Source organism: Schistocerca gregaria, chromosome 5 (genome assembly GCF_023897955.1).
Source record: "Schistocerca gregaria isolate iqSchGreg1 chromosome 5, iqSchGreg1.2, whole genome shotgun sequence".
Taxonomy (NCBI): Eukaryota; Metazoa; Arthropoda; class Insecta; order Orthoptera; family Acrididae; genus Schistocerca; species Schistocerca gregaria.
In genome coordinates, this window is record NC_064924.1 from 24,311,488 (window position 1) to 24,326,866 (window position 15,379).

Consider the following 15,379-nt stretch of genomic DNA (forward strand, 5'->3'; position numbering starts at 1 on the left):
AAAGAAAAGAAAAAATCAGTCTGTGCATAAAATAACCTCCCATCTTTTTGGTTACTTTCATGGAAATGCGATGACAAAGCCACAAAACTGAAGTTGTACTAAGGCACTTATGCAAATAACATGTACAGAAATATGTCAATGAATACTTAAAGAAAATGGTGTTTCTACACACACTAATTATTAAGCTCAACAAAAATATAATCACAGCCTACAATGCTTATTTCACAAACTACTAACTACATTTTTTTTTTTTTTTGAGAATGCATGAAAAAAAAAACAAGGCAGCCATGCGCAAAAAGTTGCCAATAAAGTGAACTAAAAAGGGCCATCTTGCTCGCCGCGGTCACATTGCTAGGCGGGCGGCCAGGAACGGGCGGTCGTCATTGCATTGGACATCACCAGCCACCAATCGTTGGAGCGCCCGGGGCCGCTGCACACAGTCAGAGACTGTTTCTGTTACCATAGGGGAATCGTGGAAAGATCACATCTACAAGTTAATGTCTTCTCACACCCGGCACACCCCAGCTGGGTGGTGGGTCCATGAATGACGAACCCAAATAGTTCGCAAAAAGGTTCCGGTAATCCTGTCTGTTCGTTAAGACCAGAAACTCGTCGATCATATAGTACCATAAATCGAGGACGTCTTTGTCTCCATCGCGGTATATGTAGTGTATCGCCATTCCTCGTACCCAATTAACCGCATTCATCCGGGTCATAGGGAAATAGACAGCGTCGGGATGAAAGAGTTCTTGGGGTAAAATCGAAACGTAGGGGCGGCGGAGCAGGAAAGCCAGGATCTGGCGGATCAGTTTCCAGCACTCACGCGCGGGGCCACAGTTCAGTCTATGTTCGTCCGTGTCTAACGTCGTGCAACGGGGGCACACAGGGTCGTCAATTAGGTGAATGGCATGCAGCCGTTGTCGGGTTGGAAGTTTCTCGTTAACGACCACATACCACGTCGATCGCACGAAAGTAGACAGGAACGGCGCGTGGATGGCTCGCCATACTCGTGGCCAGTCGACCGTAGGGTGGCGCCGTACAATGTCGTTATCCGGAGTCCAGTGCTGGAGAGCACTATAATAAGTCTTCGCTGTCGGATTCCGTGTCTCCGATATAACCCGCAACACATAGCTATGCTCTACGAAAAACGTTCTAATGTGTGACAGCGAGGGCGATAAATGTCCAACTGGTACCGGTGGGTACAGCGTACGTGGGGCCACTTCTTCAATCAGTAGGCCGGGGAGACTGGCTGTTGGTGAAAGCCAGAGTCGCCTCATGGAACGGAGATACAGTGCCAGCGCTCTGTGCTTGACGTGAGTGAGTCCAACACCGCCTTTGTCGAAGGGTAAAGTAAGCGTAACAAAACGGATCTTGAAAACAGCACCATCGTTCACCACGTGTCCAAACACTGCCTGTATCCTGGAAGCCATCGTGTCCGTTATCGGCAGTACATGGGCGTAATGGTTAAGGTGAGAAGCCATGTACACATTAACGTATTGGGCGCGTTGCAAAATGTTCAATGATCTGAATTTATTGAGACGAGCCTCTAAACGGAGTCGTCGTAAGACCATACGATACGTAAAGGCCGCCGTGCGTTGTATTTGTCGATGGAGTGATATCCCTAAACACTTGAGCATCGGGACCTTTGTCAGAGGTACGGCCAGACCTGCAGGCATTCCTCGTCCTACCTCCATGTAGCGTGATTTCCGAAGGTTGAGCACACTGCCTGCCACCGCCCCATACTGGTGGAGCCAGGAAAACGCCGTGTGTATTTCGTCACCAGACCGTGCTAAGAACATCACATCGTCGGCGTATGCACCACATCGAAAGGTTACGGAACGGAGGGTAAGTCCTTCTAAGCGTCGCCGTAGTCCGTGAAGAGCTGGTTCGAGGGCAACGGCGAAGAGCATGGCAGAAAGAGGACAACCCTGCCGGACGGACCTGTTGACACGGACGGGGGCGGACCGACAGCCGTTGATCATAATCCTCGTGACAGCCCCATGGATCAATCGAAGTACAACAGACGTCGTCAGACGCGGGACACCGATGTGTTCCATAACAGTACGCAGGAAACCATGGTTAACGCGGTCGAAAGCATGGTCGAAGTCCAGCGCAACAAGAGCGCCTTGGAGGCGGCAAGTTTGCATGAGCGCCACCACGTCTCTATAGGTGCTTAAAGTCGTAAACACATTAGTGTCGCCCCCGAGGCAGGTTTGATCAGTGTGAATGGCCGCCATTACCGTAGGTTTGAGCCTCTCACGGAGCATGCGTGTCAACAGCTTATAGTCAGTGTTTAGCATTGTCAACGGGCGAAAATCAAGAGGGCGACGGCCTCCGCCGGGTTTGGGCACAGGGATCAAGAGACCCTCAGTAAAGTCAGATGGTACCTGAAAATCGGCGTCCAGGAGTTCACTGTACATCCTGACCCACATTGGGCCCATGAGATCAAAGAACCGCTTGTAAAATTCAAGAGGGAGGCCGTCAGGGCCAGGCGTTTTGTTGGGAGAGCCACGCAACAGAGCCTCTCGCAGTTCTTCCAAAGTCACCGCCGACAAGAGCGTAGCATCATCTTGTAGGTTCCGAGAGACTGGTAGGTTAGATAGGACTTCCCTGACCCCTACATTCATGTGGGACTCCCTCTCGTAAAGAAGTTTATATGACTGTGCGAACGCTCTGACGATATCCATTTGTGCGTCAACGCGTCGCCCGTCCTCCGTCTCAACCTCGGTAATGAGCTGCCTCTTGCGTCTTCGGCGTTCTTGAATGATATGGTGGAGGGAAGGCCGTTCACCACGAACATCATCAGTCGTCCTCGCTCGCACCCGCACACCCGCAAGACGAACGGCGTTGATACGAAGCAATTGTGCCTTGACGCGTTGTACTGCTGATTGTCGCTCTGGCGACGGCGGTTGTACAGCCAGTTCGCGGAGCGCAGTATAGTAAAAATCAGTAGTCGCAGTATACCAGCGCGCTCGGTCGCGTCCATAGCTGACTAATGTTCGGCACAGTGCGGGTTTTGCACACCGTAACCACCATTGAAGTACAGAACGGTAGGCGGGTAAACGCCGGTGGCAATTGCTCCATGTGGACTCGACTGCGCGTCTGCAATTTATCTCATCAAGAAGGGCCACATTGAGGCGCCACGGACCCCTACTTCGGCGGACGCGCTGGCGGGGAAGGGTGAGAGTACACACATATGCGAGGTGATCCGTGAACGCTGCCGGCCACATCTCAGCGTCGACAACGGCCGATCGTAGGCCGCGGGTGACGTAGACTCGATCCAAACGGCTCGCGGAGTGACTAGTAAAGTAGGTGTGTGCTCGACGGTCGCCGTGTTGGATGATCCAGGTGTCCAACAAGGCCAAGTCCTGTACAAGTGCCTGGAGTGCCGGGCAGGTGGTATAGTGTGGCTCCTGGTCGGATGGGCGGAGCACACAATTAAAATCGCCGCCTACTACCAAGTGGTCGGTATTGCCCTGGAAGAGCGGGGCTATATCTTCGGCAAAAAAGGTGCGCCGTTCTCTCCTTTTGCCGGTGCCTGAAGGAGCATATAAGTTCACCAGACGTACTGTACCAATCGTGAGTGCGACCCCCCGGGCCGACGGTAAATAGGAGACATCAGTGGCCATTATCCCTTCCCGCAGTAGAATCGCCGTACCTCCGCCGCCCACATCTGCAGGCATAGTGTAGGCGTCATATCCGTAGGCATCGAGACAGAGTCCTGATCGGACTTCTTGAAGGAAAACAACGTCCAGATCCGCAGCGCGTAACGTATCCTTCAGCATACGGGTCTTGACATCAGATGTAATGCCATTGACGTTGATCGTGGCGAGGCGGTATGCCTGGTCCATCAAGTCTCGGGAGGTGACCATGATATGACAGGGGGGCAGTAGTCGTGACGTGGAGCGCCGGTCTTGCGAAGTGCTAGGCAGCGACGAGAGGTGCTCATGCCGTCCTAGGCGTCTGTCGCCGGCCGCGTAGACGCTGCCATCGGCATCGGTGCATCGTCTTGGTTCTGAAACGCATCCTGCAACTCCATCTCCTGCGCCCAGTCGCCCAGGGACGTTGACACCACTGGATCTCGAGAGGCAGACGGAGGCAAGGGTGCATCCCCGGTGTCGGAGCTGCGGTGATCTCCCGCATCCCCATGTGGTCCAGACCCAGCGGTAGTGGGAGAAGACGTCGAACCGTGTGAGACGGTAGAGTCGCCTGTGTCGGCGCGGTGGAGCGGTTGAGGCACCTCGTCATCCAGCGGTGTCGCCTCGGGCTGTTCTACGTCGTCGGTTGTCTTGCGCCGCTTCTTATGACGCTTGGGTGATTTCTGCTTACGCTGCCGCGCCTCTGTTTCCGACGTAGGGCAAGGGGAGGACACTGCATCCTGTGCTTCAACTTCCATCGCACCGTCGGCGAGCCGTTGTGACGGTGCGCCGGGGTCCGACGAAAGGACATCAGTAGCATCAGCACTGAAAGACGCTTGGGGCTCCGTGGAAGCTACTGCAGGGTCCTCCAAAGCTCGCACCAATACAGTGGGGTCGTCATATACAGCTGGCGTCTCCCGTCTCGCCGCCGCAACATACGTAATCGGCAGAGAGGTCGGTGTCGACGGACGAATCTGGTCGGTCGAGGGTGTCTGCACGAGACGGCGTTGCAGGCATTCGGTACGCATGTGTCCCGTCTGGCCACAACCGGAGCAGGTTCTCGGCTGACCGTCGTAAATAATTATTGCCCTGCAACCAGCGATCGTGAGATACGAAGGAATATGGCGATGCAGGTCAATACGGACTTGTCGCACCCCGTTAAGGACAGGGTAGGTGTCGAAGGTCTTCCATTTTTCGGCCGTGTGGCCGAGAACTGTTCCATAGGGTCGAAGAGCAAGGGTGACCAAATCCGCTGGAACTTCAAAAGGGAGCTCAAACACGCGCACATTTTGGATTCCCAATCCAGCACGTTCAAGCGTCACCACACCCACGTTTCCGTCTGAGTGGCAGAACCGATAACCTTCCGTCGAGCGTCTGAGAAGTTTGTCACATGCTTCGTCGTCAGTGAACTTAAGATATACGACGCTGGAGACAATAGATAAGTGGATACCGATCAGCTCGTTAGGATCAACATGTACCACATCGCGTAAAAAACGCTCTACTTCGTGGGCCTTGGGTCTAGAGTACGTAGTGTCGAACTGCAGCTTGATCGTGGCTTTCCGATACGAAAGAGCCATCGTGTGTCAGGAACGTGACGGCAATACGTAACACTAGCGCGCCGGCGCGGTAAACAACAACACACCCGGAAACGCGACACGGAGCGGCCGGGACGTACCGCACCGCTCCACAGCCAAAGGCCGACTGCGATTGAGCTAGCCGCGCTGCCCGGTGAATATATGCCGGTTAGCACGTCACACAGTACTCGTTTGGCTTGATTGGTCCCATACAGAACCTCTCCATGTTGCCTAATGTTTTCCTAACGTCACACTCGTCACGTAGTTCACTTTTATTTCATAATCATTTCTGAGAGGTAACAGAATTGCATGACAACCTGCAGAGCTAGTTTCGTCAAAATTAACACACATACTTGATGTGACTCATAAGCCGAACGAGTTACTTTCCGACGTTATTTTAGATGTGCAAGTGCCAGTCAAAAACACGCGGCGACGGCAATATGCAAACCAATTCGCTAGTTAACACCGGTCTTGTTGTGCGTGTTTCAAGCTCAAGAGCATCTCCAAGCAGAAAATGGTCAACAGCAACATTCACACGGTTTCGTACTGCTCAAGTGCTACACTAAAACTGTATGTTTCTTTTTCAGATCTGGAAAAACACGACAGTGAGAGGAATCAAAGACGCAGTCTTCAGATACGAAGTCCGACGCCTTATCCATTAGGCTACACGGTCACTGACAAACAAGTGGAAGTTATATACGACTCATTTCAAAACGCTCACACCACTAACGAGTTGTGTTTTCGTTCTACACAGACGCTGCCCCTTGCTCTTTCCCACCCATTTGACACATTCAACCTGCTACGAGACCTACCAAATATAGACTGGGAAACTAAACCACACACTTTGTGCATTCGAAAATGTAAGGCAGGGCGTCCCTCGCCGCATTTCCTACGATGGCCATTTCATACTTCTGCAGAAGTGGCGGCGGCGACGACGACGACGACGACGACGACGACGACGACGACGACCGCGGAAGGCTCTGAGATATGTGAGAAATACATGTATAAAATATATTTCAGACTGCCCCGTCCCACCTTATGCTGTACCGCTTTGGCAAATGCTTTATCTGCGCCATTCGCCTTAATCACATCTGAGAGTAATTCTTAATAAAACGCCTCTTGCTAATTGTTCGTCATCCCAGATACTGTTTGCTATAATGCCACGACGCGCAACTGATATCCAAAATTCGTCTGCCTCCTGTGAGGATCGAACTCACGACCCCTGGTTTACTACACCAGTGCTCTGGCACTGAGCTAAAGAGGCGCGGCCTGGCGGTAATTTTACGTACTTCATCCTTACGGTCGTCTGGATCATCAGACTTTAGCTGACAACACTTCATATTACCGTCTAATATTTGCAGCGATGGCGACCCATTACTGCTTGGCTACACATCTTACACGTAAACGAAGTGCTCTCCAAATAACACCTGTTGCATTTCAGAACATGTCTTTCACACATGTCTACAAAATCACCTTCACCTTCAAATACAGTTTCCTTGCGACTGATGGAGACGTAGGCAAAGTTTAAAGTTGCTATTTCCATTACATCACGTTAATCAGAAAAACGGTAAGTTACATCTGCAGAGGAACAAAATTCCGTTCCTCCCCGCCTGGGGCTCGAACCCACGACCCTAGGATTAAGAGCCTTATGCTCTACCGACTCAGCTAGCCGCGCTGCCTCGGTGAATATATGCCGGTTAGCACGTCACACAGTACTCGTTTGGGTTGATTGGTCCCATAAAGAACCTCTCCATGTTGCCTAATGTTTTCCTAACGCCACACTCGTCACGTAGTTCACTTTTATTTCATAATCATTTATGAGAGGTAACAGAATTGCATGACAACCCTCAGAGCTAGTTTCGTCAAAATTAACACACATACTTGATGTGACTCATAAGCCGAACGAGTTACTTTCCGACGTTATTTTAGATGTGCAAGTGCCAGTCAAAAACACGCGGCGACGGCAATATGCAAACAAATTCGCTAGTTAACACCGGTCTTGTTGTGCGTGTTTCAAGCTCAAGAGCATCTCCAAGCAGAAAATGGTCAACAGCAACATTCACACGGTTTCGTACTGCTCAAGTGCTACACTAAAACGGTATGTTTCTTTTTCAGATCTGGAAAAACACGACCGTGAGAGGAATCAAACACGCAGTTTTCGGATACGAAGTCCGACGCCTTATCCATTAGGCCACACGGTCGCTGACAAACAAGTGAAACTTATATAAGACTCATCTGAAAACGCTCACACCACTGAGGAGTTGTGTTTTCGTTCTACACAGACGCTGCCCCTTGCTCTTTCCCACCCATTTGATACATTCAACCTGCTACGAGACCTACCAAATATAGACTGGGAAACTAAACCACACACTTTGTGCATTCGGAAATGTAAGGTAGGGCGTCCCTCGCCGCATTTGCTACGATGGCCATTTGCTACTTCTGCAGAAGTGGCGGCGACGACGACGACGACGACGACGACGACGACCGCGGAAGGCTCTGAGATATGTGAGAAATACATGTATAAAATATATTTCAGACTGCCCCGTCCCACCTTATGCTGTACCGCTTTGGCAAATGCTTTATCTGCGCCATTCGCCTTCATCACATCTGAGAGTAATTCTTAATAAGACGCCTCTCGCTAATTGTTCGTCATCCCAGATATTGTTTGCTATAAGGCCACGACGCGCAACTGATATCCAAAATTCGTCTGCCTCCTGTGAGGATCGAACTCACGACCCCTGGTTTACTAGACCAGTGTTCTGCCACTGAGCTAAAGAGGCGCGGCCTAGCGGTACTTTTGCGTACTTCATCCTTACGGTCGTCTGGATCATCAGACTTCAGCTGACAACACTTCATATTACCGTCTAATATTTGCAGCTATGGCGACCCATTACTGCTTGGCTACACATCTGACACGTAAACGAAGTGCTCTCCAAATAACACCACTTGCATTTCAGAACATGTCTTTCACACATGTCTACAAAATCACCTTCGCCTTCAAATACAGTTTCCTTGCGACTGACGTAGACGTAGGCATAGTTTAAAGTTGCTATTTCCATTACATCACGTTAATCATAAAAACGGGAAGTTACATCTGCAGAGGAACAAAATTCCGTTTCTCCCCGCGAGGGGCTCGAACCCACGACCCTGGGATTAAGAGCCTTATGCTCTAGCGACTGAGCTAGCCGCGCTGCCTCGGTGAATATATGCCGGTTAGCACGTCACACAGTACTCGTTTGGGTTGATTGGTCCCATACAGAACCTCTCCATGTTGCCTAATGTTTTCCTAACGTCACACTCGTCACGTAGTTCACTTATATTTCATAATCATTTCTGAGAGGTAACAGAATTGCATGACACCCTGTAGAGCTAGTTTCGTCAAAATTAAAACACATACTTGATGTGACTCATAAGCCGAACGAGTTACTTTCCGACGTTATTTTAGATGTGCAAGTGCCAGTCAAAAACACGCGGCGACGGCAATATGCAAACCAATACGCTAGTTAACACCGGTCTTGTTGTGCGTGTTTCAAGCTCAAGAGCATCTCCAAGCAGAAAATGGTCAACAGCAACATTCACACGGTTTCGTACTGCTCAAGTGCTACACTAAAACGGTATGTTTCTTTTTCAGATCTGGAAAAACACGACAGTGAGAGGAATCAAACACGCAATCTTCGGATACGATGTCCGACGCCTTATCCATTAGGCCGCACGGTCACTGACAAAGAAGTGGAACTTATATACGACTCATCTCAAAACGCTCACACCACTGAGGAGTTGTGTTTTCGTTCTACACAGACGCTGCCCCTTGCTCTTTCCCACCCGTTTGATACATTCAACCTGCTACGAGACCTACCAAATATAGACTGGGAAACTAAACCACACACTTTGTGCATTCGGAAATGTAAGGCAGGGCGTCCCTCGCCGCATTTGCTACGATGGCCATTTTCTACTTCTGCAGAAGTGTCGGCGGCGGCGACGACGCCGCCGCCGCCGACGACGACGACGACGACCGCGGAAGACTCTGAGATATGTGAGAAATACATCTATAAAATATATTTCAGACTGCCACGTCCCACCTTATGCTGTAGCTTTTTTTTTTATTTTTTCCCTTTATTGTCATTTTGTACCTACGAAGGTAGGCCGGCAGCGGCCTAATATGCCGCTCTTCGGCCACAAGAAACATACAAGAGATAAAAACAGGAAGACATAATCTCAAAACACAGACATGGAGGACAAAAATCAGAAGACAACAGAGAATAAAAAGAATTGAAGTCGTTCACCGACGCAGCACTGTTTCAGTTTTAAAAAAACGGGCAGCACAGCACGGAACAGAGAACACTAGCACAGGTGAACGGTGGAGCAGAAAACGAAGAAACACTCGAGGCACAGACGGGACGAAAGACACGGACACTGCGGAGATGGGCTTCGGCGCCTGCAGGGGCACTGTCCACACCGAAAAGTTGGGGGCCTGCCAAGGGAAAAAACAGGGGGAGGGAAGGAGGGAGGGGGAGATAGGATGCCAGGGAGGAGGAGGGGAGAAAACGAAAAGAGGGGGGTGGAAGCCCAGGGAGAGGGGGAGGGGAGGTAAGGATGGAAGGAGGGAGAGAGGGGGGGAGAGAAGGGAGAGAGGGTGCCCACAGAAAAATGAGAGGAGAGGGGAAGGCAAGGCTCAAAGTTGGTAGGAGGGGTAGATGGAGGGGAGGAGGGCATCATCCGGGAGGGGGAGTCGGCGGAAGCCACCTTGGGTGAGGGTGTGGAGAGTGTGAAGATGGAGAGCAGGTGGGATACAGGAGTACAGGCGCGGCAGTGGGTTGGGGTGGGAGAGGATGGAAGAGACAAGCGGGTGGGGAGGATCAAGCTTGCGGGAGGTGTAGAGGATCCGTAACCGTTGGAGGAAGAGGAGGAGGTGTGGGAAGGGGATGAGGTCATAGAGGAGCCGCGTGGGGGAAGGGAGGCGGATGCGATAGGCGAGGCGGAGTGCATGCCGTTCAAGGATTTGAAGGGATTTGTAAAAGGTAGGCGGGGCAGAGATCCAGGCGGGATGGGCATAACAGAGGATAGGGCGGATGAGAGATTTATAGGTGTGGAGGACGGTGGAGGGTTCCAGACCCCATGTGCTGCCAGAAAGGAGCTTCAGGAGGTGGAGGCCGGCCGCGGTGGTCTCGCGGTTCTAGGCGCGCAGTCCGGAACCGTGCGACTGCTACGGTCGCAGGTTCGAATCCTGCCTCGGGCATGGATGTGTGTGATGTCCTTAGGTTAGTTAGGTTTAAGTAGTTCTAAGTTCTAGGGGACTAATGACCACAGTAGTTGAGTCCCATAGTGCTCAGAGCCATTTGAACCATTTTTCAGGAGGTGGAGTCGGGAGCGTGCCTTGGCTTGGATTGTCCGGAGATGAGGGGTCCAGGAGAGGCGACGGTCAAGGGTGACGCCAAGGTACTTGAGGGTGGGTGTGAGGTTAATAGGACGGCCATAAATGGTAAGATAGAAATCAAGGAGACGGAAGGAAGGGGTGGTTTTGCCTACGATGATTGCCTGGGTCTTGGAAGGATTGACCTTGAGCAACCACTGGTTACACCAAGAGGTGAACCGGTCAAGATGGGATTGGAGAAGGTGTTGGGAGCGTTGCAGGGTGGGGGCAAGGGCAAGGAAGGCGGTGTCATCGGCGTACTGGAGAAGGTGAAGGGGGATGCTGTACCGCTTTTTTTTTTTTTTTTCCTTTATTGTCATTTTATACCTACAAAGGTAGGCCGGCAGCGGCCTAATATGCCGCTCTTCGGCCACAAGAAACATACAAGAGATAAAAACAGGAAGACATAATCTCAAAACACAGACATGGAGGACAAAAATCAGAAGACAACAGAGAATAAAAAGAAATGAAGTCGTTCACCGACGCAGCACTGTTTCAGTTTTAAAAAGACGGGCAGCACAGCACGGAACAGAGAACACTAGCACAGGTGAACGGTGGAGCAGAAAACGAAGAAACACTCGAGGCACAGACGGGACGAAAGACACGGACACTGCGGAGATGGGCTTCGGCGCTTGCAGGGGCACTGTCCACACCGAAAAGCTGGGGGCCTGCCAAGGGAAAAAACAGGGGGAGGGAAGGAGGGAGGGGGAGATAGGATGCCAGGGAGGAGGAGGGGAGAAAACGAAAAAAGGGGGGTGGAAGCCCAGGGAGAGGGGGAGGGGAGGTAAGGATGAAAGGAGGGAGAGAGGGAGGGAGAGAAGGGAGAGAGGGTGCCCACAGGAAAATGAGAGGAGAGGGGAAGGCAAGGCTCAAAGTTGGTAGGAGGGGTAGATGGAGGGGAGGAGGGCATCATCCGGGAGGGGGAGTCGGCGGAAGCCACCTTGGGAGAGGGTGTGGAGAGTGTGAAGATGGAGAGCAGGTGGGATACAGGAGTACAGGCGCGGCAGTGGGTTGGGGTGGGAGAGGATGGAAGAGACAAGCGGGTGGGGAGGATCAAGCTTGCGGGAGGTGTAGAGGATCCGTATCCGTTGGAGGTAGAGAAGGAGGTGTGGGAAGGGGATGAGGTCATAGAGGAGCCGTGTGGGGGAAGGGAGGCGGATGCGATAGGTGAGGCGGAGTGCATGCCGTTCAAGGATTTGAAGGGATTTGTAAAAGGTAGGCGGGGCAGAGATCCAGGCGGGATGGGCATAACAGAGGATAGGGCGGATGAGAGATTTATAGGTGTGGAGGACGGTGGAGGGGTCCAGACCCCATGTGCGGCCAGAAAGGAGCTTCAGGAGGTGGAGTCGGGAGCGTGCCTTGGCTTGGATTGTCCAGAGATGAGGGGTCCAGGAGAGGCGACGGTCAAGGGTGACGCCAAGGTACTTGAGGGTGGGTGTGAGGTTAATAGGACGGCCATAAATGGTAAGATAGAAATCAAGGAGGCGGAAGGAAGGGGTGGTTTTGCCTACGATGATTGCCTGGGTCTTGGAAGGATTGACCTTGAGCAACCACTGGTTACACCAAGAGGTGAACCGGTCAAGATGGGATTGGAGAAGGTGTTGGGAGCGTTGCAGGGTGGGGGCAAGGGCAAGGAAGGCGGTGTCATCGGCGTACTGGAGAAGGTGAAGGGGGGGTGCAGGTGGAGGCATGTCCGCCGTATAAAGAAGGTAAAGAAGAGGGGAAAGGACGGAACCTTGGGGCACACCGGCAGAGGGGTAGAAGGTGTAGGAATCAGTGTTGTGGATAGTGACATAGGAAGGGCGGTGGGAAATGAAGGAGGCGATCAGACGGACGTAGTTAATAGGAAGAGCAAAGGTTTGGAGCTTGAAGAGGAGACCAGAATGCCACACTCGGTCATAGGCGCGTTCAAGGTCAAGGGAGAGGAATATGGCGGAGCGACGGGAGTTGAGTTGTTCGGAGAGGAGGTGAGTGAGGTGAAGGAGAAGGTCATCGGCAGAGAAGGATGGTCGAAAGCCACATTGGGTGGAGGGAAGGAAGCGGTGCCGGTGGAGATGCTGGTGGTTGCGGCGGGTTCGAATGGATTCCAGGACCTTGCTGAAGACCGAGGTAAGGCTTATAGGACGGTAGGAGGAGACAGCGGAAGGTGGTTTATCGGGTTTGAGGAACATCAGGATCCGGGAGGTTTTCCACAGGTCGGGGTAGAAGCCGGTGGACAAGACCACATTGTACAGCCTGGCCAGGGTGGAGAGGAAGGGGGCGGGAGCTTCACGGAGGTGACGGTAAGTAACACGGTCGTGACCAGGAGCAGTGTTGCGTTTGGTGCGGAGTATATCGATGATGTCTTGAGTAGTTATAGGGGTATTGAGTTCAGTGTGTGTAATGTTGTCCAAGTACTGGAAGCCAGGAGCTAGTGGAGGGATAGAGGTGTCAGTTCGATCGCGGACATTGGGGAAGAGGGAATAATCGAACTGGGGATCGTCAGGGATGGTAAAAACATCGGTGAGGTAGGAGGTAAAATGGTTGGCCTTACTAAGGTTGTCAGGAAAGGGATTGTCATTATGAAGGAGAGGATAGTAAGGGGGGGGGGGTTTTGATCCAGTAAGGCGGCGGAAGGCTGACCAGTATTTGGACGAGTTAATAGGTAGGGTAGCATTAAGACGGGTGCATGTCTGTCGCCAGTCCCGGCGTTTCTTAGCCGCGAGCAAGTTCCGGATGTGTCTCTGGAGTTGCCGGTGGCGTTGTAGTGTGTCCCGGTCACGCGTGTGGAGGAAGGCACGGTAGAGACGACGGGATTCTCGAAGGAGGAGGACGGCCTGTGGGGGTAAAGTGGGACGGTGCGGGTGGATGGCGACGGTAGGGATGTGGGCCTCCACGGCCTCAGACAAGGTCTGCTGGAGAAAGGATGCGGCATGGGTTATGTCATGTGGGCGGTGGTAGGTGAGGGGGTGGCTATCGACCCAGGTAGTAAGGGTATCCCGGTATGCATTCCAGTCGGCACGGGAGTAATCATGGACATACTTGGGGGGAGGGTCAAGGCGAGGATCGGGACGGGGGCGACGACCGTCTGATATGGTAAGAAGGACAGGGAGATGGTCACTGCCAATAGGGTCGAGGACGTCCACCGCTATGCGGCCAAGGAGGTTGGGGGAGGCTAGGACGACATCGGGTGTGGTATTGGATTCAGGGCGGGTGTGTTGGGGAAGAGGAAGGACATCTCCTTGGATGGTGGCGAGGAACCGATGCCACCGCCGTAACTGGGTGGCGGAGCGACTATGGATATTGAGATCTGCGGCAATCACGTAGGAGGAGAAGGTACGGTCGATGTGGGAAAGGAAGTCAAAAGGAATAGGGGCAGAGGGGCGGACATAGATGGTGGCGCAGGTAACGGTGAGGCCGGGGAAGAATAGACTAAGGATCAGGTGTTCCGTGGGGTTGGGAAGGAGGGGTTGGAGCCGAACAGGGATCTGGCGATGGTGGCCAATGGCAACTCCGCCACGCGCTATCGGGAGGGGGTTGTCAGAGCGGTGAAGGAGGTAGGGCGAGGTATGGACAGTATGGTGGGGCTGGAGGAATGTTTCGTTTAGGAGGAAGGCATCCACGCGGTGGGTGGTGAGGGTATGCATAAGGAGATTCTTGTTGACAGGAAGGGAACGGATGTTGTTAAACAGGATACGTTGCTGTCGCGCCATAGTGGGAATTTAGACGAGGGTGTCGAGACGGGAGAAGGTAAAATGGGCCTGGTTATGGGAGTAGGTGGCGTAAGTGTTGAGCTGGAAGACGGAACGGGCGGCAAGGGATACCTGCTGGAGGGTGTGGGGGCGCTGAAAGGGGTGGATGTTCTGAAGGACAACGGTTACAAAGCGGATGATGTCCTCAGCTGTGGGGGGGGGGGGACGGAGGGAATTGCCGGGAGGGGTGGGGGCATCCAAGGGGCGGACAGGGACAGTGAGTTCAGGAGCGGAGGGAGGGGGTCGGGCCTTGCACTTTTGGGAGTAGGTTGGGTGTTGGAGGTTACAGGTGTTACAGGAGGCGGGGGACTGAAGGTTGGGGCACTGCCGGAGGAAGTGCGCTTCTTTGCAGTGCGGGCAGACGGGGGCCTCGCGGCACTCAGATGTAGGATGTGCATTATAGCGCAAGCACCTCTGGCAGCGGATGGACTGTGGAGGGGAGCGGGAGGGGTCGACCTTATAACGGCGGTTGAAAAGGAGGGCACCCTCCTTGAGGAGGAGGTCTATGGAGGGAGCATGCTCGGAGAACACCCGCATGAGGCGGGTGGGGCCGGCTGGATTGTGAATCCGGCGGACAGCTCGAACCTCTAGATAGGGATGGGCCTTCAGCTCCGCCAACACCTCCTCCTCCGTGATCATCGGGCTAAGCCGAGTGATCACGGCAGTGAGGGTCGGTGGGCGACGGGGCGGCTGGGGTTGTCGGGATGAGGAGGGGGGGGGGAGCAGGGGCAAGGGAGGCATGGGGACCAAACCGTTTGAGGGGAATGCGGGAGAGGATGTCGGAGTGGAGGGTGGGGCTGGGGGATGTGATCAGGACGGAGTCCCGACGGGGGGTGAGAAGGGAGATCGGGGCTCCGGGGTAGTGCTAGCGGAGGAGAAGGGTAAGATTGCGGGCCTCCAGGAGAGAGGGATCAGGGTGAGAAAGGAGGTACCTGTAGGAGGGGGAGGTAGAGGAGGGAGTAGATAGGGAAGGTGAGGTGGTATCCATGGCATCCTGGGGGGATGGAGGGGGGAGAGTCTGCGACT

At 53.1% G+C, this 15,379-nt stretch overlaps 2 non-coding genes across 2 annotated transcripts; both read right to left on the reverse strand.

Annotated features, from left to right (window-relative positions):
* Nucleotides 1–6,404: 6,404 nt before the first annotated feature.
* Trnat-agu (transfer RNA threonine (anticodon AGU)) lies at nucleotides 6,405–6,476 on the reverse strand. Its single transcript has one exon. It is a non-coding gene; the product is annotated as a tRNA-Thr (tRNA).
* Nucleotides 6,477–7,920: 1,444 nt separating this feature from the next.
* Nucleotides 7,921–7,992, reverse strand: Trnat-agu (transfer RNA threonine (anticodon AGU)). Its single transcript has one exon. It is a non-coding gene; the product is annotated as a tRNA-Thr (tRNA).
* Nucleotides 7,993–15,379: the final 7,387 nt, after the last annotated feature.